Source organism: Macaca fascicularis, chromosome 5, assembly GCF_037993035.2.
Source record: "Macaca fascicularis isolate 582-1 chromosome 5, T2T-MFA8v1.1".
In the NCBI taxonomy this organism is placed as follows: Eukaryota; Metazoa; Chordata; class Mammalia; order Primates; family Cercopithecidae; genus Macaca; species Macaca fascicularis.
The window spans coordinates 157,917,358-157,943,635 of NC_088379.1; the positions used below are offsets into that span (position 1 = coordinate 157,917,358).

At 45.6% G+C, this 26,278-nt stretch overlaps 1 long non-coding RNA gene across 1 annotated transcript; it reads right to left on the minus strand.

Annotated features, from left to right (window-relative positions):
* Window positions 1–5,013: 5,013 nt before the first annotated feature.
* On the minus strand, window positions 5,014–15,998 carry LOC135971025 (uncharacterized). Its single transcript, XR_010587046.1, has 2 exons — window positions 15,182–15,998; window positions 5,014–14,927 (listed from the first exon to the last, which is right to left on the minus strand). It is a non-coding gene; the product is annotated as an uncharacterized lncRNA (long non-coding RNA).
* Window positions 15,999–26,278: the final 10,280 nt, after the last annotated feature.

Consider the following 26,278-nt stretch of genomic DNA (forward strand, 5'->3'; position numbering starts at 1 on the left):
GTTGAGTCAATACATAGAAAGGAGCTTTAATGTGCCTAATAAAAGTTAGGCATTATTATGCCTGTTCTGCTTCCCTCCTCTTTCTCACCTGAATCCATCCGCCCAACATTTATAAGGCGCCAGGCTCTGTGTGGGAAAGGAAATGTAAAACCAGGGGAGACTTAACGCTGGTCCTAGAGTCCTTCGGTCTACTCAGATTAGAGCTGTTTCAGTTAGCTATTGCTACCATCTCAAAACTTAGTGACTGCAAATAGCAGCAAGCATTTATTTGCCTACAGTTCAGCAATGAGAGCACAGTTCAATGCAGATGACTTGTCTCTGCTCCACATAGTGTTGGCGAGGGTGGTTCTACCAGAGCTAGAGGATCCAAGATAGCCTCGTTCACAAGTCTGGTACCTCTGCAAGGTGTCTGGAGCACCCAGGAGCTGGCCGAGTGAAATTCTCTCCCCTCAGAGTCTCTCTCTCCATGTGGTTTCTCTCTCTAGCAGGACAGCTGGATTTGTGTACATGCCAGTTGGCTTCCATGAGGGTGAAAACAGAAGTACGTGTTTCTAGGAAACACACGCCGAGGCCCAGAGTCATACAGTGTCACCTGCACCATGTGCTATGGCCCAGGCAGGTTATAAGCCAGCCCAGATGTAAGAGGAGGCCAAGTCATCTCCACATCTTGGTGGGAAGAGCATGCAGGAGAGCAGGAGGAACTGTGGGTGCCGTCTTTGCAGCTCTTCAGCCACGAAGCTGGGGACAGAAAAGCAAGGAGCTCAGCACCATGTCTGGCTGCTCAACCCTTTACCACCAGAGCCTACAACAATATTTTTGAAGTCACTCAACACATATTTACTTCTCTGCTAGTTTTGAAGAGTTCTCTTAATTTTGAAATGAATTGTCTTTTCAATGCTTTGTTCATTTTACTGAAAAATACTGAGATAATGCTAAGGAAAAATTTCAGTTTCCATTCTCTTACCCCACCCTAACTCAGAAACCTTGGCATGTCACTTTCTATTTGTATACATTCCATTTTTATGATGATAAAAGTTATATAACATGATGGAAGATTTGAGAAGTAGAGAAGCCTTTTACAGCCTGTTCCTATATAATTCTGTATTCAGCAATTTTTACTTATTACAATAGCAAACATTTTTCCCACCTCCCTACATGGTCTTCACAATTACCTTTTTAAAAATAGCTGCTATAATGTTCCATTGTGTTGATTCACCGCAATCCATTAAGTCCTTCCCCTTATGGTCATCTGGGCTGTCTCTGCTGTGAAACATTTTTCCATGTTTCGAGAGAGCCTTCCTGATTATGTCTTTTGAAATGGCTGAATGATAGTTCATCATGTTTATCTTCCCTAATCTGTTAAAACATATGTCCCTCATGTTGGCCGTCTTGGCTGTGTGCACAGACTAGGCCAGAATTGAGGCTGTTCACAGAGACACGTGCTGGGATCAGGACAGGCTAAATTTGTGACTCAGGCAGAAGCAACGGACAAGTCCAGGGGAATCAGGGCCCCAAGACATTGGGTCACAGAATAGCTTGACCAGCCCTGCTGAACCGCCTTTCCTCCTGTTTATCAATCAGTCACACATGCCCAAGCTTCTGTCCTAGGATGTCTCAAAATGCCTCTTGCCTCTTCTCAGCTTCTTATTGTGATTTTTTTCAATGTTACAATAAACATGTGGTGTCATAGGATTTTTAAAATTTCTTTTAAATTATTTATTAAGATAAAATTCCAGGAGTGAACGACTAGGTCAAAGGACATATGTATCTTTGTGGCTCCTGCTATGAATTGTAGAATTGCTCTCCCAAGCCGGGGTTGTTGTTGGATATTACTGTTGAAAATCAGTCTGGATGCGAATGGGCGTCTCCAAGTGTGCGGCTTTGGTTCTCTCATGTTCTGATCACAGCAGTCATCATTGTTGTCTTTGAGAGCTCACTTTTCTACCTGCTCCCTTACATTCAGGTCTCCAAGGAAAAGACAGGCATCTTATCACTCTTAACATCCTCAATTCTAGCACAGTGCCCATTTCTACAGAGTGGAATGGAAATATTTAATAAATCAATGAATGATTATCTGCAATGATAATTATTTTCTCAGACTTAGATTCAAATTCCATCTCCCTAGGCCTTGTTCACACTTGTGGGCCTCAGTTTACTCAACTATAGAATGGGGAGAACATCTGCCTTGCAGGATTTGTGTAGGGATTTGAGATGGTGTTTTTGAAGAGTCTGCCATGGAGTCTCACACAATGCAAAGCAACTATTTTTATTATGATGTCATGTGCTCATTCACTGAATTTCCCATTGTGATAACTGCTCATATACTTCTGTCTTTATGTTAGGATCTAGCTGTTTTCTCACAGACTTGAGTGCATTCTTCATATACTCTAGTTTTATTGTCTTGTCATATATGCTTTAAATATTTTCATTTCATTGTTTTTCTTATAGAAGTTGATAATTTTATGTCTACATTTGTACATTTTTTCTTTGAGGTTTCTTTTATTTTTTCATTATATTCTCACAAATCTGATATATATTCCATTGTCTACCTGTTTTTCTGTGATTTAATTCTGTTTTTAATTGAAAAATTTAACCCACCAGTCTGTAATAGAAGATGGTCCTCTAACTCAGTATTTCCCCAGGCTGGTGTATTTCCCCAGACTGGCATACTACAACATTAGTTTACTCGAGCTGTTGAAGCACAGTACCAAAAGCTGGGTGGCTTAAAACAACGGAAATGTGTTCTCTCACAATTCTGGAAGTCAGAAGTCTGAAATCCAGATGCTGGCAGGGCCAGCTCCCACTGAAGGCTCTGGGAAAGGTATGTTTCCTACTTCTTACAGCTTCTGGTGGCCCCAGGTGTTCCCTGGCTTGTGGCTGTATCACTCCAATCTCTACCTCCATGCCACATTACCTCCTTTTCTTTTCTGTATCTTTCTCAAAATTCTCTTTGTTTCTCTCTTACTGGGACACTTGTGAGGGCATTTAGGACCTACTTGCATAATCCAGGGTAATCTCATCTCAAAATCCCTAATTTAGCCACATCTGCACAGACCCCTTTTTCAAATAAGATAACATTGACAAGTTCTGGGGATAAGGACTTGACATCTTTGAGTGGTCACTTTTAAATCTACTACGAGCACTTAAAAAAAACCCCAACTCATTCTCTGTTCTTCATGGAAAAGAACAGCATGTGTCCAAACGAGGTTAATACAGGGAGACGAAGTTGAGAAGGTTGAGGGTGGGCTCTGTAGGGTGGGGGAGCAGCCCGCCTCTGAGTTCTGATTTAGATCCTCAGTCCCACCTGTGGGGAAGTAGCCTATTTTAAATTCTATTGCATGAGGGTTGTCAACGGAAGCTCGTGCTCTTGGGGTCTGGAATGGAGACATCTTTTGGACTCTGGTGGCACAGATGACTAGTTAGCCGCCAATATCTTAGTGACAGAGTCCACTGCTAGAAGATTATATCTCTGTGCCTTCCTTGCCTCTTGTTGTGGCCATGAGACTAAGTTCTGGTTAAAGATATGGAAATGAGAATTCATTGGATGGAATTTTCAGGGAAAATTCCTCAAAGGAAGACACATAACTGAGCAGTGCCCTCATTTCTTCTTACCCTTTGTCTTCTTCCTGCCCAAAATACAGATCTGATGGCTGGAGCTCTAGCAGTTATACTGAGCCGTGATGTGAATGTAAAGCTTGCAGCCAGGTACTAGAAAGAGTGAAACAGAAGGCTAGACAGAGCTAAGACCCTGAAGAGCCTCTATGCTAGTTCGGGGCTGCTTACTTCTGTATTTATTTTATGTGAGAGAAATAAGCCTCTAACTTAGTTAAGCCACTTTGGTTAGTTCTTATTAATAACAATTCATCTCAGTGACTAATTGGGATAATTTCAAAACTTTATTCCCTGTCTTTCTTTATTGATGTTTGTCACAAGCTTTCTTTACCTATGGCTTTCAGTTCAAATGTCAGTTCTTTAGGGCTACCTTCTTTTACCAACCACCATATCTAAAGTTGCCACACACGTTATTATATGCTCTGTCATGCTGTCCTGGCTGATGTTCCTTATTGTGCCTTTCATACCAGCAAACACCAGCAATTAATTAATTCCTTCCTTCCTTCCTTCCTTCCTTCCTTCCTTCCTTCCTTCCTTCCTTCTTTCCTTCCTTCCTTCCTTCCCTCCTTCCTTCCTTCTCTCCTTCTTTCTTTCCTTCCCCCTCCTTGTTTCTCTGTGTTCCTTGCTGGAGACTGTAAGTTATACGAAGGCAGAGATCCTGCCTGCCTTGCACCATGCCTGTTGCTGGGAGAGAGCCTGGCACGTGGCATTTGCTGGATAAGTATGTGTGGAATGGATGAGCCTGTGTGAGAACCAAAATGGGACACTGGGAGTAGGTGGTGCTGTTGAAAAGTTTCCTTAGGGGAAATCCAAGAAGCCCGAGTGGAAAACCTGTCAGTGCAAGTGGTTAAGAATCCAGGGTACTAAGGAGGAGGGTGATGTAGACTTTCCCTAATCCTTCTCCTCCAGAGTGTAAAGCACAGTCACTCAGGGCCCCATTGCCTAAGCAGAACATGAGTTCACACTCATTGTCTGAACCCACTATTGCTTTTGGGGTCTGGAGTGGAGGCATCTTTTGGATTCTGGTGGCACAGATGACTGATTAGCTACCAATACCTTAGGGACAGGGTCCCCCGCTAGATGATTATGTCTCTCTGCTTCCTCGCCTCTTGTTGGCCTCTACCAGCTGGCTGTGCTGTATGATCTTGGATTCCTAAAGCTTCCATGTCAGGATCTAGCTTGGTCCCATGGAGAAACAACCACCCTGAGACTAGGGAAGAAGGGTTGTTAACTGAGCCCCCAACATCCCTGTGGCACAGGCCTTTTTCTCCCTGGAAGATATTTGACAGGAATGGCTCTGGTTTCTTGGTTAAATCCCACTAGTCTCAGCTGCCCAGCCCAGGTCTCACTCTGTATTAGTCCATTTTCACACTGCTGTAAAGAACTACCTGAGACTGAGTCTTTTATAAAGGAAAGAGGTTTAATTGACTCACAGTCCCACATGGCTGGAGAGGTCTCAGGAAATTTACAATCATGGTGGAAGGCAAAGGGGAAGCAAGACACATCTTACATGGCAGTAGGAGGTAACGGGGAGGTACCGCACTTTTAAAACCATCAGATTTCATGAGAACTTACTCTCTATCAGGAGAACACCATGGGGGAACCGCCCCCATGATCTGATCACCTCCCACCAGGTCCTCCCTTGACATGTGAAGATTACAATTCTAGATGAGATTTGGGTGGGGATGCAGAGCCAAACGGGAGCACACTCCTTCATGGAGCCTTGAGCAGTTTCTTTGGTTCATGTGGGTTTTTTCTGTTCTGATCGCCATGCCTCTCATTTTGATGTCATTTGTTCATTTACTCTCTCATTCATTTAACTAAAACTTTGGTTAGGGCCTCCTCTGTGTGGGGCGCTATGCCAGTCACTGGGGGTTAGAATGAGAGCAAACATAGACATGGTCCCTATTGATCACATATCAATTATCTAGCAGATGTTTCCAGTCTGCAGTGCTTTGGCAGTCACCAAGTAGAATAAATGCAAGGCCACAGTTAGGTGACATACACAAAGCAGACAACACTAAACAGCTTTCAGCCACCATACTGCAAGCACTCATCTCATGCCAGCTTGGTGACAGCTGCAAAAAAAGCTTTCCCATGGGCCACAACCTGTTTCATGCTTTGAAGGCGGCAGACTGTGCATATCTGTGAGCTGCTGTTTCGTGTGTCCTCCTGGGGCTGGAGCTGAGAGCAGGACTGTCAGGAGGTTGCTGTGGGCAGTGGACTCTGAAGGGCAGTCCTGCTTTCTGAGAGACAGCTGCTGAGCACAAGTGTGGGAGAAGGAGAACTGTCACCACACAGAGAAGCGAGACTTAAGATCTGGGGGACTAAGAGGCAGAGCGGGTGGAGGTTTCGATTCTTCAGTGAAAACCCATGAGCCCACAGCAGGGTGGCACAAAAGCCAGCTAAAGAGTCACAGAAGAGCCTTAAATGGCACCATCCAAGGGGCAGAGAGGCTGTCCTTCTTCTTCTCCTGCGTGTGGGTGGGGGTGGGGGTGGGGGTGGGGCTGGGTCACACAGAGCCTGCCTTTCCCTGCTCAGCAAGCTCAAACATGCCCTTAACACAACTGATCAACCAGTGCACTGTGTTCCATGACCTCAAATACAAATGCAATCAACTCTCCATTTTAACATTACTTCTTAATCTAGAATCCAAGCAACCCGAAAGCCTATTGTTCCTATGGTCGACTGGTGTGACTAAGAGGCAGCTTCTATGTTATACCACAGGGCCAGCAAGATGTAGCCAGCCCCCGACATGGCTCACAAGTGCAGCACTGTGTCCAAGGGTAATTTACACTCAAGGTGATGTCCCTGGGCCCCTGCTGGATTCTGAGGTGTCGATGAACCAGCACGGATGGGCTGTGTTCTGGAACACTTTAACGTTGGGTGTATTTCATTGGAACTTGATTCTTTGAAAATGGCATGGCGTCTCTGGCATCCAGTTAATTAGAATGTTGAAGCAACCAGACCAACCCATGGTTGACCTTGCTGGGCCGGCTGTGTTTACTGAACGCGTGTGGAGCGCCCACTTTGTTATGATCTGTCTGTTTTTAATCCCACCTGGCTTCTCCCTGCCACCCAGAACATTCTGGACTGCGCCCGCCCCTGTGCTCCAGACTGCTCAGGGAACGTAAATTCATTTTGGAGATTAAGCAAATCACAATTAAGAGGGCAAATCTCTTAGAGGAAAGAAAACCATAAACAGTGATGCAGTCCAGCCAAAATTACCTGCTGCTTTAAGCACCTGTTTATCTGCCCTTTCACTGAGCGTGGTGAGTATTTGGGAGTTGACCTTCGTGGCTCTGTGGCTCTAGACGCTTTGGCACGTGGTTTTGTTGGCAGATCTTCATTCCTGGTGTTTCCCCAGGCTGTGAACTCTCAATTGCTGGGGACCAGAGCTTCAGTGGACCTCACTCCAGCACGTGCTCCACCCACACGCGTGGGCCTGCCTTCACCGGGATGCATAAGGCTTCCAAGGGAAACCGCCAAGGTTCCTTGGGACCAGTAATGTGATGCAGTGAGGCTGTGGAAGTGAAGAGGAAGCAGCAGCGCCGGCCGGCAGGGTGTCTGCTGAGATTCTGTTTCCTCCAGGTGGCCCCGGGAAGGGGTGGAAGCTGCCCTCACCCAGAGAGCCCAGTGGAACAGCCACTGGTGACCTCCCAACCCTAAGACTCCAGAATGATTCCCCACTTCACTACTGCCACACTCCCCTCCTTCCCCACTCTCCTCCTGCACCTGTTATGGTTTGAATTATGTGCCCCATCCCCAAAATAGAGATATGCTGAAATAGAGAAGCTCTTACCCCAATTCCTCAGAATGTGACCTCATTTGGAAAGAGGATTGTTGAAGATGTGCTCAGTTAGATGGAATCATACTAGAGTAGGGGGAGCTCCTAATCCTAGATGACTGGTGTCCTTAATGTACGCAGCCACGTGAACACAGACATACAGGGAGAACCCAGTGGGAGAACGAAGGGAAAGACTGGAGTGATAAGGCTGCAAGCCTAGAAACCCCAAAGACTGCCAGCAAGCCCCCAGAAGCTAGAAGAGTCAAGGAAGGACTCCCCTGTGACTTTCAGAGGCGGCATGGCCCTGCTAGCACCTTGACCTCTCGTAGCCTCTGGAACTGTGGGAGAATAAATTGCCTCTGTTTTAATCCATCCGATTTGCAGTACTGTGGCACAGCAGCTAATAGGCAGGAAACCAATACACCCTCCCCGCTCATTAGGTTGCCCCAGAGGTTAGTTTATTGTGAAGCTCATGAAGTGTAAGATTTGGATCCTTCCTTGTGCAGGCTCCTTCCAAAGCCCTGATTTTCTGTTTGCATTTTTGTATGCTTTCTCTTAAAAAATGCTCCCCCCCAAATTGGTAAGATTTGAACTCCACAAAACCTGGATCTGGATCCACAGTCCTTGCCCTATTTGAGCTCCAGCCCAGGCCCCTCCGCCAGGGCAGAGCAGAGCCAGAGCAGGGCTCTGGGAAGCCCCCTCAGGGCAGACCCACACGTTCCCCTCAGGTTCCGCAGCATCCCTGTTCTGCGGACAGCATCACCATCCGGAGGCCGTGGGAAGACAGCTCAGTGTTAGGTTGTTTTGTTTTATCCATTTGTCAAGGAGAAGGCTGAATTATAAGCCTTCCAGGGTGTTTTCCAGCCAAGTGCCTCAGGGATAACTGCATAGATTCGCTTTCCTTCAGAGTCCCAGTGAGAAGAAGCTAAAGTTCCAGCCGGCAGTCTCCGTTTGAGTAGAGCTGAGGAACCTGATGTGATGAGAGCCAGAGCCCCGGGAGGCCTGTCGTGGCTGCAGTATGGCCACCCTTAGCGCAAGCTACTCTGCTTCGTGGCTTCCTCACTTCCAACCGGCACTCATCTTCATTCCCTACATTCACATGGGCAGAGATGGCAGAAATGCCTGCTCACCACTGCCATGTGCACACGCGCACACACGGATACATCTCTTGTCCCAGTGGGGCTTCGTTCTCATCCTGCTTTCCTACCTCCAGGCCACTCCTAATTCAAACCAGTCTCTCAAATACTTACGTGGCGTTTAGTCTGTGCTAGGTGCTGTGGCGAATGGCACAAGGACTCTGGGAACGGTGCATTTTCTAAAGAGGGAGACAGATGTGAAAATAAATAGCCACACTGCATAGAAATAACATGAAAGGATGTGGTGAAGGCCCAGTGTGTAAGCAACCCGCTATCTGACTTCTTGAGGAGCAATGAATTCTGATTTGGGTCGGGGGTGGGGAGGTTTTATGAAGGAGGTGCTGCTAAAAATCCTGTGATAGATTGACAGGCCTGACCCCTCAGGGAAGAACAAAGTTCCTGGAGGGCCCTGATAGGAATCCTCAGCAGCTGTGCTTGGGAAGGTCCAGGGACCTCTCAGAGATAGGTCCAGGTGCCTGGGACGTGGGAGGGCTCTGGAAACCCGCTATTTGCCGCACAGAACCAAAGCATTTCACTATTTTAGCAAGCGGTTCCATTGGTCCGGAGTATCCCTGCTGGCTCTTAGCCCTGAAGCGGCGTGAGGGCTGGGCACATCGACAGCACTCGATCGGCTCCTTCCCTCTGGAAATGCATTTCCTTCCATTACCAGAACAGCCTCTCACCGTCTGGCCTGCCTCTTCTCATGCTATGTCGCAACAAAGCCACCTGCCTCCCATGAAAGACGGCATTGTTTTTCCACCCAAGCCACCTACGCCTGGGCAGGTAGAACAGCGGGTCCCCACTCCAGGGAACTCTCCCACTTGGGCCTGTCATGGCTCACGCCCCGAGCAGCTGCGGTGCTTGCCCTACGTGGAGGGTAGCAGGGTGCCTCCTGGACACCAGAATGGTGGGGTGCACTGGATAACGAGACAGTGGGTGTGGCTCCCATGAAATAAACAACCCCTGGGCATTGCACATTCAGGCACAGTGCTGCAGTTTTCTTAAAGATGTAATTATCTCTGGGAAAGCTACTCTCCTCAGAGCTCACCGACCCTTGGGGGATAAAATGTTGACAATAGGAAGAAATGTACGAGATTTTGTTTTGTTTTGTTTTTATTTAGACAATTGAGTCACCCGCAATCACAGTTATGTAAAAGTCTTACTCCTGTAATCCCAGCACTTTGGGAGGCTGAGGCAGGCGGATCACTTGAGGTCAGGAGTTCCAGGCCAGCCTGGCCAACATGGAGAAACCTCGTCTCTGCCAAAAATACAAAAATTAGCCAGGGGTGGTGGTGCATGCCTGTAGTCCCAGCTACTTGGAAGGCTGAGGCACAAGAATCACTTGAACCGGGGAGGCAGAGGTCGCAGTGAGCAGAGATCACACCACTGCACTCCAGCCTGGGTGACAGAGTGAGACTGCGTCTCAAACAAACAAACAAAACAAAAAAACACAGTTACATAAAAGCAAATTCTCAAAAATGAAGTCTCCAGGAAAAGAGCAAACACCAGAACCCTGAGCATGCCAGGGAGAGTCAGGTGCAGGACCTCAGGGTGCGAGGGAGAGTCAGGTGCAGGACCTCAGGGTGCGAGGGAGAGTCAGGTGCAGGACCTCAGGGTGCGAGGGAGAGTCAGGTGCAGGACCTCAGGGTGCGAGGGAGAGTCAGGTGCAGGACCTCAGGGTGCGAGGGAGAGTCAGGTGCAGGACCTCAGGGTGCGAGGGAGAGTCAGGTGCAGGACCTCAGGGTTCGAGGGAGAGTCAGGTGCAGGACCTCAGGGTGGGGTCTAGGGACACAAAACCCAAGCTGGTTCCACTGCTGGCTGCTTCAGGGGCTGGTGTTGCTAGGGGTGTGGCCCTGTCTTTAAAATGCCTGTTAAGACATAGATTACCTGGGCAGAGGCTTTGAGATGAGTTTTTAAATTTAGTGGAGTGTCTCACCTGAGACCTTCAGGCAAGAGTGGAGCACAGAGGAAAGAGAGTACGCGGCACGGCATTCTGCGTGTGGGGTGGGGAGGGGAAGAGAGAGAGAAATGCAGACAGAGAAGGCACCGGCCACGAGGCTTGGTGGATGGGAGATGGCCTGAAGACCCTGGGCCCCTCAGGGCTGGCACTCCCGCAGCTTTTGTCTCTGCCCCCCACAGAGCACATCTGCTCACACCTACAACTTCTCCACTCTGACATCAGCAAAGGGACAGCAAGTTTTATGCTTCAGGTTGTTTTCTTGCCTCCAGTCCTAGAAAAGCAAACCTGTAGGTGCTGGGCCCACGGAGCACCCTGAGCCATCCTGTCTGCACCTCCAGGTGCCTGCATGTCCCCACAGGCCCAGGACTCCTCAGTGCTGGCTGGGCAACTCTTGTTCACTTCCTTTTCTCACAGCCTCCTCTTCCCCCTTTCTCCCGTCTTTGTCATTTTTAATCCTCCCACTTCCTGCTCCATGTTCTCACAGTGTCTTTCTCAAGAGAGAAGCAAACTGCAGGTCAAGGTGCATCACCAGCCACGAACAGGTAGCTTCCGAATCAAGTAGTATGGAAATAGTTTCTTCCTCCAAAGACTCTTAAAAGAGAAGCCCCTGCTGCAGAATAGAAAGAGGCTCCGGAGTAGCAGTGAGCTCGGGGACCCCCCTGAAGATCCCCAGTTTCTGTGTGCAGCTGCCTCAGGCCCAGACACATTCTTCCATCTGGAGCATGTCCCCACAGATCTTCCCGGCCGCGGCTGTGGTCCGCGTTATCTCAGGCTGTCAGGTCTCAGAAATTAGAAACCATCTCATCTCATCAGGGTCATCCCACACCGTCTGCCACCATAGATGGAGAGGATTTCATGCGATGTTTTCTGAAGATGATTCTGTTGTCCCGGGAGAGCCCTTGATGGACGTGGCAGCCTTTGACCCTGTGCAGCCAGGTGGTTTATTCTCCCAGTGACTTTCTAACCAGATACTCTCAGTCAGAGGGAAGGGCTCCACTTAGAAACTCCCTTTCCCATTAACTTGTCAGAGTTATGCCATTCATCTTTATTCTTTTTAAAATATTTATACTCAAAGAAATTGTATGAGGAATGAGCACACACCAATCATGTAACTGTCAAATGAAAGCCTTTCCTTAAATGTTCAAGGGCACTGGAGTAATAAATTTGGAGTCATGCAGATCTTGTTTCACGAGTGTGTACATGTGTATGAAACTTTATGTGGGTGGAAAACCAACAAGAGAAAAAAGAGCAGAAACTGTTGTGTGATTGCATCTTCCTACCCGAGACATCCTGTTCTCTGCATTGATAACCTGCCACCAGTGAGTATTTTTCATGGCTTTTGAAGAACCCATTACAGCATCACATTGGCATAATTTGGGATTTTAAGACATGGTCCTTCTCCTCAAGAAGCATATGATCTTTGGGGGAAAATAGAAAACTTACACGTGTGATTCATTATGGAGCTCCCTCCCCAGTCCACCTCCTAAGTAAAGCTGATGCATGCAGTACTCAGTGAGGTGTTCCGAAGCGAAGTTTAGAGGGGGAAGAGTGGCATGGGCTCAGGTGCCAGAGGAAGGCAACATGGGTGGGTGCTCCAGGTCATTTGGGGGAACAGCAGATGCCAAGGCACAGAGGCAAGCAAAATGAACAGAGGTGGAGGCTTGGAGGGGCTGCAACCCCACTGTCATTCTACTCCTTGGTTCAGGAAAAGATCACGGGGCCAGGCAAGATGGCTCATGCCTGTAATCCTAGCACTTTGAGGGGCCAAGGCAGGAGGATCTCCTGAACCCAGGAGTTCGAGGCCAGACTGGGGAACAAAGCAAAATCTCATCTCTACAAAATTACAAAAATTAGCCAGGTGTGGTGGCACACACTGGGGAGGCTGAGGTGGGAGGATGACTTGAGCCCAGGAGGTCAACGCTGCAGTGAGCTATAATTGTGCCACTACACTCTAGCCTGGGTGACGGAGTGAGAGCCTGTCTCAAAAAATTAAAGTGTAATTTAAAAGATGAGGGCCTTTGATTCCTGAAAAGTCTGATAGGAGACCATGAGCAGGTCACTTATTCTTGAAGCCTCAGTGTCTCATGAGCAGAAGGCTAAGAGGTGAGAGTACAAACATGTGACCAACAGTAGCAGCATGGGCACCACTCAGTAGGATATGACACTGGCCTTGTATTAACCTTCTAGCTGCAGTGTCATGAGGAGATGGCAGTACAGAGTGGCAGGGGGTGCCTGGGGCTCAGGGTAGCAGCTTTTACAGAAGCATCTTGTGATTTTAGCAGCCAGTACAAATGTACTGGAGTGTGCCAGGAGAATGTCAGCCCTGGTAATCATGATACTTGTTCTGCTGACCTTATATGGCTGTGGTAAAGATCAAATATCATAATGTACATGGGAGCACTTTGTAAAGTGTCACAGGCTATGCAAACACGAATTGTTGCTAATCCTGTCATTACAGGGTGGTGTGATGCAGTGTGGTATGCTGGGTGGAAAACAGAAATGCAAGCCTATAAAATAATGTAACCAGAAAGAGAGAGATTGTTATAATTGGATACAACTTATTTTATCTAAAAATATATACAGTTTAACATAAAGAGCTAAATGTTAAACAATTCTAATATGTCACATTCACAGCAAGATTACAAACCCAACAGCAAGAATTTGTGACTGACTGCACCTTGTATCCTTTAGAGCAGAGGTTTTCAAACTCAAGACTCTTCACCCTTTTATTTTTTAAGAGACAGGCTGGAGTGCAGCAATGTGATCACAGCTGACTGCAGCCGGGAACTCCTGAGCTCAAAAATCTTCCCGCCTGAGCCCCCTGTGTAGCTGGGACTACAGATGCATGCCACCATGCCCAGCTAAAGTCTTCACACTCTTTTTTTTCTTTTTTTGACGGAGTCTTGCTCTGTCGCCCAGGCTGGAGTGCAGTGGCGCGATCTGGGCTCACTGCCAGCTCTGCCTCCCGGGTTCATGCCATTCTCCTGCCTCAGCCTCCTGAGTAGCTGGGACTACAGGCACCCGCCACCACTCCTGGCTAATTTTTTTTAGTGGAGATGGGGTTTCACCGTGTTAGCCAGGATGGTCTCGATCTCCTGACCTTGTGATCTGCCCACCTCGGCCTCCCAAAGTGCTGGGATTACAGGCGTGAGCCACCGTCCCCTGCCAGTCTTCACACTCTTAACAAGTTATTGATAAGTCTTCTCCTTTGGGAAGATATATTAGACAAAATTCCATATTCCTCCCACTATGTACAGCTAAAAACTGTAGACATTCTGTATGAAACAAACATAAGAAAACTCTGAAAGGTGAACAGAAGGTGGCAGATTGGCTAGGAACCGCAGGACTCAAGGAGTCACACAGTGGTAAATTCCTGGGCTCACTTTTTGCCCCATATATTGCAGACTTGGGGCTGAAGAAGCTGGTAACCTGGAAATATCAGTGGGCACCGACCAGAAAAGCCCCAATAAAAGCCTCCTCTCTCTAGCCAGAAGACCAGGGAAGGGGTAGCAAAACAAGATGAAAAACTTGTAGACAGTAATCACTCTAGGCCAGCCAAAACCCATGAGCGCACCCAAACCCAGGCTAGCAGAGGCAGGTGGGGAGCCTAGGCCTCTACTCTCATGAGGCTGTAATGAGGCACCTCAGCACCCTCAGTGGGCTACTGTCAGAGAAGGCCACGAAGGGAGCCAGGATATCATCTCTGCCAGCCTCTCAGTCCCTCTCTCTTTCTCACACACACACCACACATATACACACACACACACACATATACACACACATACACACATATACACACACATACACACATATACACACCACACTTACACACACGTGCACACACATGTACATGCACACCACACATATACACACATACCACACACATACACACATCACACACAAAACACACATACACACAACACACATATAGACACACATGCACACACATACACACACGTCTACACACATATATACACCACACACATACACACGTACACACACCAGACACAGATACATACACAGATACACACACATATACATATGCATACACACACAAAACACATATACACACATAGACACATACATACACATATGCACACACATACACACATCACACACATACACATACTACACACATATATGCACACACATACATACACACCAGACACACATATATACACACAGACACACATAAATACAGTCACACCACACATACACACACAAACACACACAATGTTGGTCCATTTGTGCTGCTGTAAAGAAACACCTGAGGCTGAGTAATTTCTAAAGAAAAGAGGTCTATTTGGCTCACGGTTCTGCAGACTGTACAGGAAGCATGGTGCTGGCATCTGCTTCTGGTGAGGGCCCCACAAAGCTTCAATCATGGCAGAATGTGAAGGAGGACTGGCATGCCACATGGCAAGGGCAGGAGCTAGAGAGAAAGGAAGAAATTCCAGACTCTTCTAAACAAGTAGATTTTGTGTGAAGTCACAGAGTGAGAACTCACTCGTTACCTCAAGGACAGTATCAAGTCATTCATGAGGGATCTGCGCCAGTCACCCATGCACCTCCCACCAGGCCCTGCCTCTAACATTGGGGATTACATTTCAGCATGACATTTGGAGAGGACAAACATCCAAACAATATCATTCCCCCCCTGGCCCCCAAATCTCAGGTCCTTCTCACATTGCAAAACCATCATCCTTCCTCAAGAGTTCCCCAGTCTTAACTCGTTTTCAGCATCAGATCCAAAGTCCCATGTCCAAAGTTCTGACCCTCATATGAGATTCAAGGCATGTTCCTTTAAGCCTGTAAGAGCTTGTAGGATCAAAACAAGTTATTTACTTCCAATATACAATGGTGGCAAAGGCACTGGGTAAGCATTCCTGTTCCAAAAGAGAGAAGTCAGCCAAAAGAAAGGGGCAAGAGGCTCCACACAAGACCAAAACCCAGCAGGGCAAACATTAACCTTTAAAGCTTCAACATAATCCTTGACTCCATGTTCCACATCTAGGGCACGCTGATGTAAGGGGCAGGCTTTCAAGGCCTGGGCAGCTCTGTCCCTGTTGGTTTGCAGGGTGAAGCCCCCATGGGTGCTCTCATGGGTTGGAGTTGAGCGCCTGTGGCTCTTTCAGGCTCAGAGTGCAAGAGCCCCCAGCTGTGTAGGGGCTCTAACCCCACATTTTCCCTTGGCACTGCCCTAGTAGAGGCTCTCTGCAGGGGCTTGGCTGCTGCGGCAGTCTTCTGCCTGGGCACCCAGGCTTTCTCACGCATCCTCTTAACTCTAGCTGGAAGCTGCCAAGCCTCCTTCACTCTTGCATTCTGTGCACCTGCAGGCTTAACACCATGTGGTAGTTGCCAAGACTTATGGCTTGTGTCCTCTGAAGCAGTGGCTTGAGTTGTACCAGGGGCCCTTTGAGCCATGACTGGAGCTGTAGCAGTGAAGATGCAGGGAGCTGTGTCCTGAAGCTGCAGAGGGAAGTGGGACCCTGGGCCTCACCCCAGAAACTATTCTTCCTTCTGGGCCTGTGATGGGAGGGGCGGCCCCAAAAACTTCTGAAATGCCTTTGAAGCCTTTTCCCCATTGTCTTGGCTATTAGCACTTAGCTCCCTTTTAGTCATGCAAATCTCTCTAGGAAGTGATTACTCCACAACCCGTTTGTGTTTCTCCCCCTAAAATACTCTTTCCTTCTCTATCACAGGGCCAGGTCGTGAATTTTCCACACTTTTATGCCCTACTTTCCTTTTAAATATAAATTCCAAACTTTAAGTCATTCCTTTGCTCCTGTATCTGATCACAGGTTGTTAGAAGCAGCCATGTCACTTCTTGAATGCTTTTCTGCTTAGAAATTCCCTCCACCGGATGCCCTAGGTCCTCACTCTTAAGTTCAGCCTTCCACAGATCCCTAAGACATGGACACACACAGCCAAATTCTTTGCTAAGGTGTAACATAGGTGACTTTTGCTCCAGTTCCCAATAACTACCTCATTTCCATACAAAACCTCGTTAGCCTGGCTCCCACTGCCCATATTTCTATCAGCATTTTGGTCCCAGCCACTTAACAAGCCTGTAAGAAGTGCCAAACTTTCCCTCATTTTCCTATCTTCTGAGCCCTCCAAACTCTTACAACGTCATGAAAGGACACAAAGATAGATGTGTACCCGCCCCCCACCCGCTACACCCTTGTTCTGCTCTCTAATCTTTGCACATACCAGAGATTTCGTAAGTTCTGTGAGTACCTGGTTTTCTGCACGTACCAGAGATTTTGTTTTGCACATACCAGAGATTTTGTAAGTTCTGAGGCAAGGTCACAAGACGTGTTTAAGTAAGATAAACTCTTGCTGCCACAAACCTGCTCTCCCGCCTCAAAGTTTGAACCAAAATATCAGAAATGGCGGGAACCGATCATAGTTAGCCAAATCGCCTTGTTCAAACACTAGCCAATCATATATCTGATTTGTATAATAACTCTATGCCCACTTTTCTTAGACTATATAACACTGCTCGGAGCTCAGTGGGGGAGCTCTCCTGCCCGTCTCGTTTCACGAGCGAGGGAGAGTTCCAGGTTCGAACCTGTAATAAAGATCCTTGCTGCTTAGCTTTGACTCTGGACTCTGGTGGTCTTCTTCGGGGAATAAACGGTCTGGGCATAACAGTCAGCCCATTACCCAGCTCCAAGGCTGCTCTCACATTTTCAGGTCTCTTTATAGCAACACCCCACTCCTTGGTACCAATTTTCTGTGTTAGTCTGTTTGTGTCACTATAGAGGAATCCCTGAAGCTGGGTAACTTATACAGAAAAAAGGTTTATTTGGCTCACAGTTTCACAGGCTGTACATGAAATATAGAGCCAGCATCTGCCTCTGGTGAGGGCCTCAGGAATCTTACAACCATGGCAGAAGGCAAAGGGGCAGCAGGCATGTCATATGGTGAGAGAGGGAGCAGGAGCAAGAGTGGGGAGGTGTCACACTCTTTTACAACCAGATCCCACATGAACTCATAGAGTGAGAACTCACTCACTACCTCGAGGAGGGCACCAATCCCTTCCAGAGGGATCTGCCCCTATAACCCAAACAACTCCTACTATGCCCATCTCCAAAATTGGAGGTCACATTTCAACATATTTGGAGGGGACAAAACATTCAAACCATATCACACACCATACACACACATACACACCATACACACACGCCATACACACACACACACCATACACACACACACCAACACACACACACACACCATACATACACACACACTGTATACACACACCATACACACACACACCATACACACACATACACCATACACACACACCATATACACACACATGCACACACACAAACCACACGTGCACACACACACCATACACACACACCATACACACACACCGTATACACACACACACGCATGCACGCGCACGTGCACACACACACATCATACGCACACACCATACACACACATGCACACACACCCACCATACACACACACCCCATACACACACACACACACACACACACAGAGACCATGTTAGCACTTGGACATCCACCCTGACGTGGAAGCAATGAGGCAGGAGCCCCTCCTCGTCCGTGATAGGGTGATGTCAGAGAAAGTTTACGAGAGCGTCATAACATTCATTGCCTAGAGGTAATGAGGTCACTTTCACCACAGTGTCAGTGGAGACCCAGGGGGAGCTAGAACTCCCACTCCTGCTGGCTCTATGACATCCCCACCTCAGCTGTCACTGAGCTGAACGGGAACCCTGGGCTTCCTCCACCTGTAGTGATGAGGTGCTACTCTCCCTTATTTCATGTCAGAGTGGCGTCAGAGAGAGCCAGTCAAAACATATGATTTAAGCAAGATCCAGAGTCTCATAATGCAAAGGAGTCCAGGTTCAATTAAAAAAAATCACTCATCATACCAAGAGCCTGGAAGACCTCAAGCTGAATGGAAAAAAAAAAAAAAAAGGCCATCAATAGATGCCAATGCCAAGACGACAGAGAAAGTAGAATTGTGAGACAAAGATTTTAAGGCAGACATGATAAAATGCTTCAACAAGTAATTTTGAACATGCTTTAAACAAATGAAAAAATAGAAAGCCTTAGCACAGAAAGAAAAGATAGAGAGAAGAACCAAATAAAAATCTTAGAACTGGAAGATATAATAAAAGATACAAAAAGCTCAGTAGATGGGCTCAACAGCAGAATGGAGAGAACAGAGGAAAGAATCAATGAACCAGAAGACGGAGGGATGGGAATTACTCAATCTGAACAACAGAGAGAAAATGGACTGAAAAGGAAGTGAACAGAGCCTCAGGGACCTATGGGACTATCACAAAAGCTCTAAGAGTTATGTAATTGAAGTTATGGACGCGGGCAGGGGGGTGGGGGGAAGAAAGCTGAAAAAGAACTTGAAGAAATAATAGGTGAAAACGTCCCAATTTGGCAAGATACGTAATTCTGCAGATTCAAGAATCCAAGCAAACTCAAAACAGGATAATCCCAAATAAATCCATGCCAAGATGCATCATAAACTTCTGAAAACTAAAAAAATATATATATATATTGAAAGCAACCACAGAAAAATGACACCTTGCCTACAGTGTCCTTCAATAAGCCAATGGCTAAGCAAACCATAATGTATCCATACCATGGAATACTAGTCAGCAATCAAAAAGAATGAACTGTTGATATATGCACCTGGATGAATCTCCAGAGAATTATGCTGAGTTAAAAAAAAATAGCCAGTTCTAAAATTGCGATTCCAAAATGCAATGCTGTATAATTGCATTTGTTTAACATTCTTGAAATAACAACATTATAGAAAAGGAGAACAGACTAGTGTTTGCCACGGATTAGGGAAGGGATCAGGGTGGGAGGAAAGTGGGGGTGGCTATAAAAGGGCAACATGAGGAATCCTTGTGGGGATGGAATATTGTGTATCTTCACTGCATCACGGTCAGTATTCTGCTTGTGATAAGGTACTATAGTTTTGCAAGATGTTACCATTGTTAGGAAATTGAGTGAAAGGTGTCCAATATTTCTCTGTACTACTTCGTATAACTGCACATGAATCTGTAATTATCTCAAAATAAAGAGTTTAATTTAAAAATTATTGGAAACAGCAAAGAGTTGACTCACATTGATTATATTTATTGATATGTAGTGTACTAAAAACTAAACCAGGGCAGGCGCGGTGGCTCACGCCTGTAATCCCAACATTCTGGGAGGCTGAGGCAGGCAGATCACCTGAGGTCAGGAGTTTGAGACCAGCCTGGACAACAGGGTGAAACCCCATCTCTACTAAAAATACAAAAATTAGCCAGGCATGGTGGCACATGCCTGTAATCCCAGCTACTCAGGAAACTGAGGCAGGAGAATCGCTTGAGCCCGGGAGGCAGAGGTTGCAGTGAGCCAAGATCGCACTGCTGCACTCCAGCCCGGGCAACAGAAGTGAAACTCCATCTCAAAAAAAAAACAAAATCAACTGAACCAGAAGTCAGGTACCCTGGTTCATGCCTGTAATCCCAGCACTTCTGGAGGCTGAGGGGAGAGGATCTAGGAGTTTGAGACAAGCCTAGGCAACATAATGAGACCCCATCTCTACAAAAGTTAAAAAATGGCTGGCGTGGTGGCTCACGCCTATAATCCCAGCACTTTGGGAGGCTGAGGTGGGTGGATCACGAGGTCAGGAGATCAAGACGGTCCCAGCTAACACGGTGAAACCCTGTCTCTACTAAAAATACAAAAAATTAGCCAGGCATGGTGGCAGGTGCCTGTAGTCCCAGCTACTTGGGAGGCTGAGGCAGGAGAATGGCATGAACCTGGGAGGCAGAGCTTGCAGTGAGCTGAGATCGCACCACTGCACTCCAGCCTGGGCGACAGAGCAAGACTCCAACTCAAAAAAAAAAATTAGCCGGGCCTGGTGGTGCCTGCCTATAGTCACAGCCACTTGGCAGGCTGAGGTAGGAGGATTGCTCGAGGTGAAGGCTGCAGTGAGCTGTGATCGCACCACTGCACACTGGCCTTCGTAACAGAGCTGAGACCTTCTGTCATAAAACAACAACAAAAAACCAAAACAGAGACATTTAAAAATATGTACTTAATTCATTTGAAAATAACAATGTAATATCATACCTAATATATATTAAAATGAATAGCATATATTTAGGAAAATGACTGTATTTTCCAAAACAAAGAAAAATTAGTGAGAAAAGTGGCATTGTTTTTCATCTTTCAGATCTCTGTGATGTCTGGCTTAATAGAAGACAGCTGGATTCTCATATTTGCTTCTGCATTCTATCTCTTACAATATGTTCTTTTAATTGAAGTATATTAAGACAACTCAACCCCACTTGGAAGTGTAGTTGGAAAACAGAAGAGCATTGTATTAGCCTTTCAAATAGTGGTAGATATTCTTTTTTGATACTACACAAAAAAATTGACAAGTGATACTTCTTTTTAATATTAGTTGTGCATGCCTATAATCCCTGCACTTTGGGAGGCTGAGGCATGAGGATCACGAGGTCAGGAGATCGAGACCATCCTGGCCAACATGGTGAAACCCCATCTCTACTAAAACACAAAAAATTAACTGGGCATGGTGGTGTGCACCTGTAGTCCCAGCTACTTGGGAGGCTGAAGCAGGCGAATTGCTTGAGGCAGAGGTTGCAGTAAGCTGAGATCTTGCCACTGCATTCCAGCCTGGCAACAGACCAAGATTCTGGGGAAAAAAAAAAAAAAAGATTAGTTGTGATATGGAAGTGATAGTTTCTTTTAAAGATTAGTTGCAAGTAGCAATCTGAAGCTATATTGATAAGCTTTTCATACTGTTACATTAAAATCCACTTATCTATTTACTTTTGGCCTTGTGTTCCTGGACCCCTCTTTGAGAAGCCTTGCCCTAGAGTTCTTAGTCTGAGACCTGATATAGGTACCCAAAAATGCATTGATTTGCTGATGGAATGTCAAAACCCTTTGTTTAAAAGACTATCCAAAGATTGAGCAAATGGAGTGATTATGGGTAGGGGGAAAAGGCTTCCTTGGGAGAAGTAAAAGTGAAAATACATATGGTAGAATGCATGGCCTTTGCCTCTTTGGTGTTTCCTCAAGCTCGCCCCATGGTGATCTGTGTGCCATGATGCTGTCGTGTTTCCTCAAAGAGGAAAGGACTGTTCTGCCAGCACACAGGCACTGTGTGACATTTAAGCATATTTAAAAGACATTTTATTCTTTTCTCATAGACGAAGATGTTGAATGATTAATATGGCTTGTACAGGGAAGCCTGAATGGAGACCAGGTGCCAGAATCCCTGACCCTCTCTTCCCCATTCATATCCCCAGCAGAGCCATGAATGGTCCCTTGCAGCTGCTGTTACCAGCTTACACTTCGCTTCTCTCTCAACAAGAGAATAAAGGTTCCTCTGCGAGTCTAAACCCATGAAACAAATAGTTCTTTCCCTTTCACAGTGAATAGTAACCCAGGAGAACTCACTGCCACAAGATATTATTATAGCAAATAACTAAGCAGGGATAAAAACAAGATCAGACACTGTCTGAACAGGGAAAACCATAGCAAGCTTTCAAACCCATTTGCTTTGAAACAGTAAATGGTCTCTAACTCAAATCTGGGATGACATCTCAGTAAGAGATGATTAGGTGTGGTTTTTAGTTTTATTCTTTTTGTTAAGGAAAAGGTTTGCATTATTCTGAAACACTCTGGGCAAATCTAAGCAGGGATTTGTGTAAATTCTTATGAAGGTCCTGCTGAATTTTCACTTATAACTATAGACAAGAAGTGCAACTTCGCACTCTCTAGCTTTTCCCTAAGGGAGCCTCGGTATAGTGTCCTGTAAGGGCCTGTTTACCTGCTGGTTTCTCCCTCTGAGAACTCCTTGTAGGTAGGGGCTTTGACTTTCGGACTCGACATCCCTACTGCTAGCACAGTAAGTCGCACAGAATTGGTGCTTTGCTACTTGTTGAATTTTAACAGATCACATTTAGCCAGTTAGACACTGAGACATTGTTAAGTAGGTAGATAGGAACTTGCCATTCCAGGTTGTTCTAGAACTGTATGGAAAATGTCCTGGGATTCCACAGAGGGGGAAATTCAGTTGTGTGTGATGTTGCTTTATCTGAATTTCTTCAATTATTTTCTGTTAAGCTGAATTTGTTAAGCAAAGGGATTTGGGATGAATCAAAATCGTTTCTCAAAATGTCTCTCTTCTGTCTTCCCTTAGGAACTTACTTCAGGCACAGGCTAGTACGTCATTAGAAATAATTTGAAAAGACAGTTTTTAAAACCAGAAATTGTCTTCTTGGTATTATGCCATATCAGAAGCCAAGGGCTCCAGTCCCTTGAGGCATGTTGGAAATTGCTGCATAGATTGTAGCTCTCTCAATGGAAAAATATGGACATGAGATTACTGTCTCATACATTTTCTTTTCCTTCTCATGGGTTTTGTGAGTGTATGCATGCTTTAGAAGAGCTCTTAGTTAAATCCAATTACAACACTTGCAGCAACAACAATAAATCTCTATACAATAAAACATTTCCAAGTCCCAGCTGGTGGCCTACGTACAACAGCAATTACACAGTCCCCAGGTTTGTTCTAATGAGATTTCATTTGCGTTTGGGAATCCCTGAGGAATGTATGAATAGAAGATTTTACTTTGGTTTGTGGCTATTACTAGGAGGTATATATATCATTACTGCTAGATTTTTTTTGCTCAAGTTGACTTCGTTCATTTATTTTTTTCACTCAGTCAGTACATCTACTATAAAATAGACACTACACTAGACTACAAAAAATAATTTTTAGGAAAGCACTTACGCATTCCTTTCTATAGGCCAGGCACTGTTCTAGATACTTTACTATATGATATCACTTAATCTCCTCACAATCCTGTAGGAACTTTATTAGACCCTGCTAGGAGTTTAAAGTCTTTGAAGGAGACAGGCACTTACACAGATGAATGTGGAACAATATGGCAGGTGCAGTGACGGGGCTGTTCCATGGAATTATGGGGACACGGGAGGAAACGTGTGACTCAACTTTTCCACAACACCAAGGTTGAGGGGAAGGTGAAGGATGCTTGAGCTATGACAAAGCTCTTCTTTCATGTGTAATTACTCTCATGATTTGAGAACATTCTTTAATATTTTATAATGGAGAATCCAATATATACCACTATGTTTGTGTATTTCTAAATATTTAAGTATTATAATATGTTGTAAAATATACTTTCTCCTAAAAATGTGGACTAAATCTGACTTCTGCTGTTTTGAGCAATCTATTGATTAAATCTATACGGAGAGCTATGAGCTTTACTCTCAGAGAAATAAAAGTAAGTGATAATTAGTTGAAATTATTAGAAAGCAAATCTCGATATGTTAGGGTGTAATACCTTCACCAATATTTGCAACATGGTGATTCACAGTCTAAATCCAGACTTTAGATATGTTTTGTTGACTATCTGTGTTTGCAAAAATTTGAAATAATGTTGAAATATTGGGAAATTTCACATAAAAAATCATAGGCAGATTTCTTATTAAAATTGAGATTGTTTTATGTCCCTTAGGAACAAAATGGGATATCTGGTAACCTTGGGCCCACATTTTAACTTGAGCAACAACTGGCTAGCTCTAAGAAGTAGCTTCCTCAGTGTACGATGAGTTGGTCTTGGAAGGAAGAGAAGCTGGGGTCGACGTGGGAGGGCATTAGAGACAGAGTGTATAATGTAAGAAAAGAGGAGGATTTGTACATATGTGGTGAACTTCAAGTGATTCTATGTGGTAGTGGTATAAAATTTGAGTCAAGAAGAGTAGGCTGGGCGTGGTGGCTCACGCCTGTAACCCCAGCACTTTGGGAGGCCGAGGCGGGTGGATCACAAGGTCAGGAGATCGAGACCATCCTGGCTAACACGGTGAAACTCCGTCTCTACTAAAAATACAAACAATTAGCCGGGCGTGGTGGCGGGTGCCTGTAGTCCCAGCTACTCGGGAGGCTGAGGCAGGAGAATGGCGTGAACCTGGGAGGTGGAGCTTGCAGTGAGCCGAGATCGTGCCACTGCACTCCAGTATGGGGGAGACAGCGAGACTCCGTCTCAAAAAAAAAAAAGAAAAGAAAAAGAAAAAGAAGAGTAAAGGTGAGGTTGGAGAGGTCAGAATGGGGCAGATTTTGGCAGGCTGCACACAATAGTAAGCAGCTTGAACTTGATCCCGTAGGTGGTAAGCGGCTATTCAAGATTTAAGCAGGTGAGTCTTGTGTTAGATTTTTATTCTTTGGGTGGCAGGTGGAGGGAGAGTTGAGGCCACCAAGCCTAAAGGCTGCGAGTCTAGTTAAGAAGTTATAATTATCTAAGAAAGAGAGAGAGAGGCTTGAACTCTGGGAGTGATTGTGGCAATGGGAATAAATATACAAAGGACTTGAGAGATGGAAAGAAGTGTTAAAAAATTCAGGTGTTGATAAATAGTAATATGGAGCAAGGGGACGAGGAAAGGAGACAAGGACAACTCATGATTCTAATCACTGGGGGAGTGGCAGTGCCATTTGTGGTGGGAAGAGATCACAGAGGAAGGTAATGCAGAAGGGAAGACAGGGCTCATTTCCAGGCATGTTGAGCCCGAATGCCTATGTGGATGGATGGACAAGTAAAGATGTCCACTAAGCAGTTCAAGAGAGGAGCCCGGGACTTGGTCAAAATGACTTATTGACTTATATTAAGGTAAAACTTTGGTTATAATCAGCATATTAATGGTTGTCAAAACCATGAGGTCATTCATTCATTCATTCATTCATTCATTCCAGGGCTCCACCACATTGCCCAGGCTGGCCTCAAACTCCTAGGCTCATGCAATCCTCCCACCTCAGCCTCCCAAAGTGCTGAACTACAAGTGCCAGTCACAGCGCCCTGTGAGGATTCTTAATCACTCGAGGATGGTATAAAGGTACAGCAGAGCAGGGAGCTGCAGGTAAGACCTGTGGGCTGCCACACCACCAGCTTCCCGTGCAGAGGCACACAGACCCTAACAACTCCCGGAAACATTGTGGCAGCTCAGACTAAAGCCTGATTCTTGCCTTTTCAACAGGATGACTTTCTATTAGTCATCATTTTCTTTCTCACATGCAATCTTCCTTCTATTCCTTCCTTGTTTTCCTTGTTATTTCATAATCCTCCCCCCTGAGGCTCTGAGATTATTATTATAAAATGCAACACTTAGAAAGAGGGCATAGAATGTATGTGTATGGTTTAAAGAAGAATAACAAAATAAACATGCTGTACCCAGCTTAAGAAATAGAATACCCAGATTATAATCTTCCCACCTTGATTTGCATCTCCCCGTCTCCCTCCTCCCAGAGGTAATAACCACTATTCTGAATTTTGTGGGTTTAGTAGTTTTTTAAAAATCACATATGATATCACTAAATGATATTTTGCCTTCTTGCAGGGAAGGCAAGAAGGTTTATACCATTAACCCTTGGTATAATAAATGGTATAAAACTGTGTTATTCTTTTTCATAGCCTTTTGTGACTGATGCTGTTTTTCAATATTCTGCTTATGAGATTCATTTTTTCTAATACACGCAGCTGTCATTCATTCTTTCAGTACTGTTTAGTCCTTTGCATACCACAATTTATCCATTCTCTTGTCAACGGACATTTGGGATGTTCCTGAGTTTTGACTCTAATGAACAGTATCTTCATAAACATTCTTTTAAAAACTGGTTTTTATTTTAAATTTTTGTGGGTAAATAGAAGGTGCTTCATGAGCATTCTTCCCC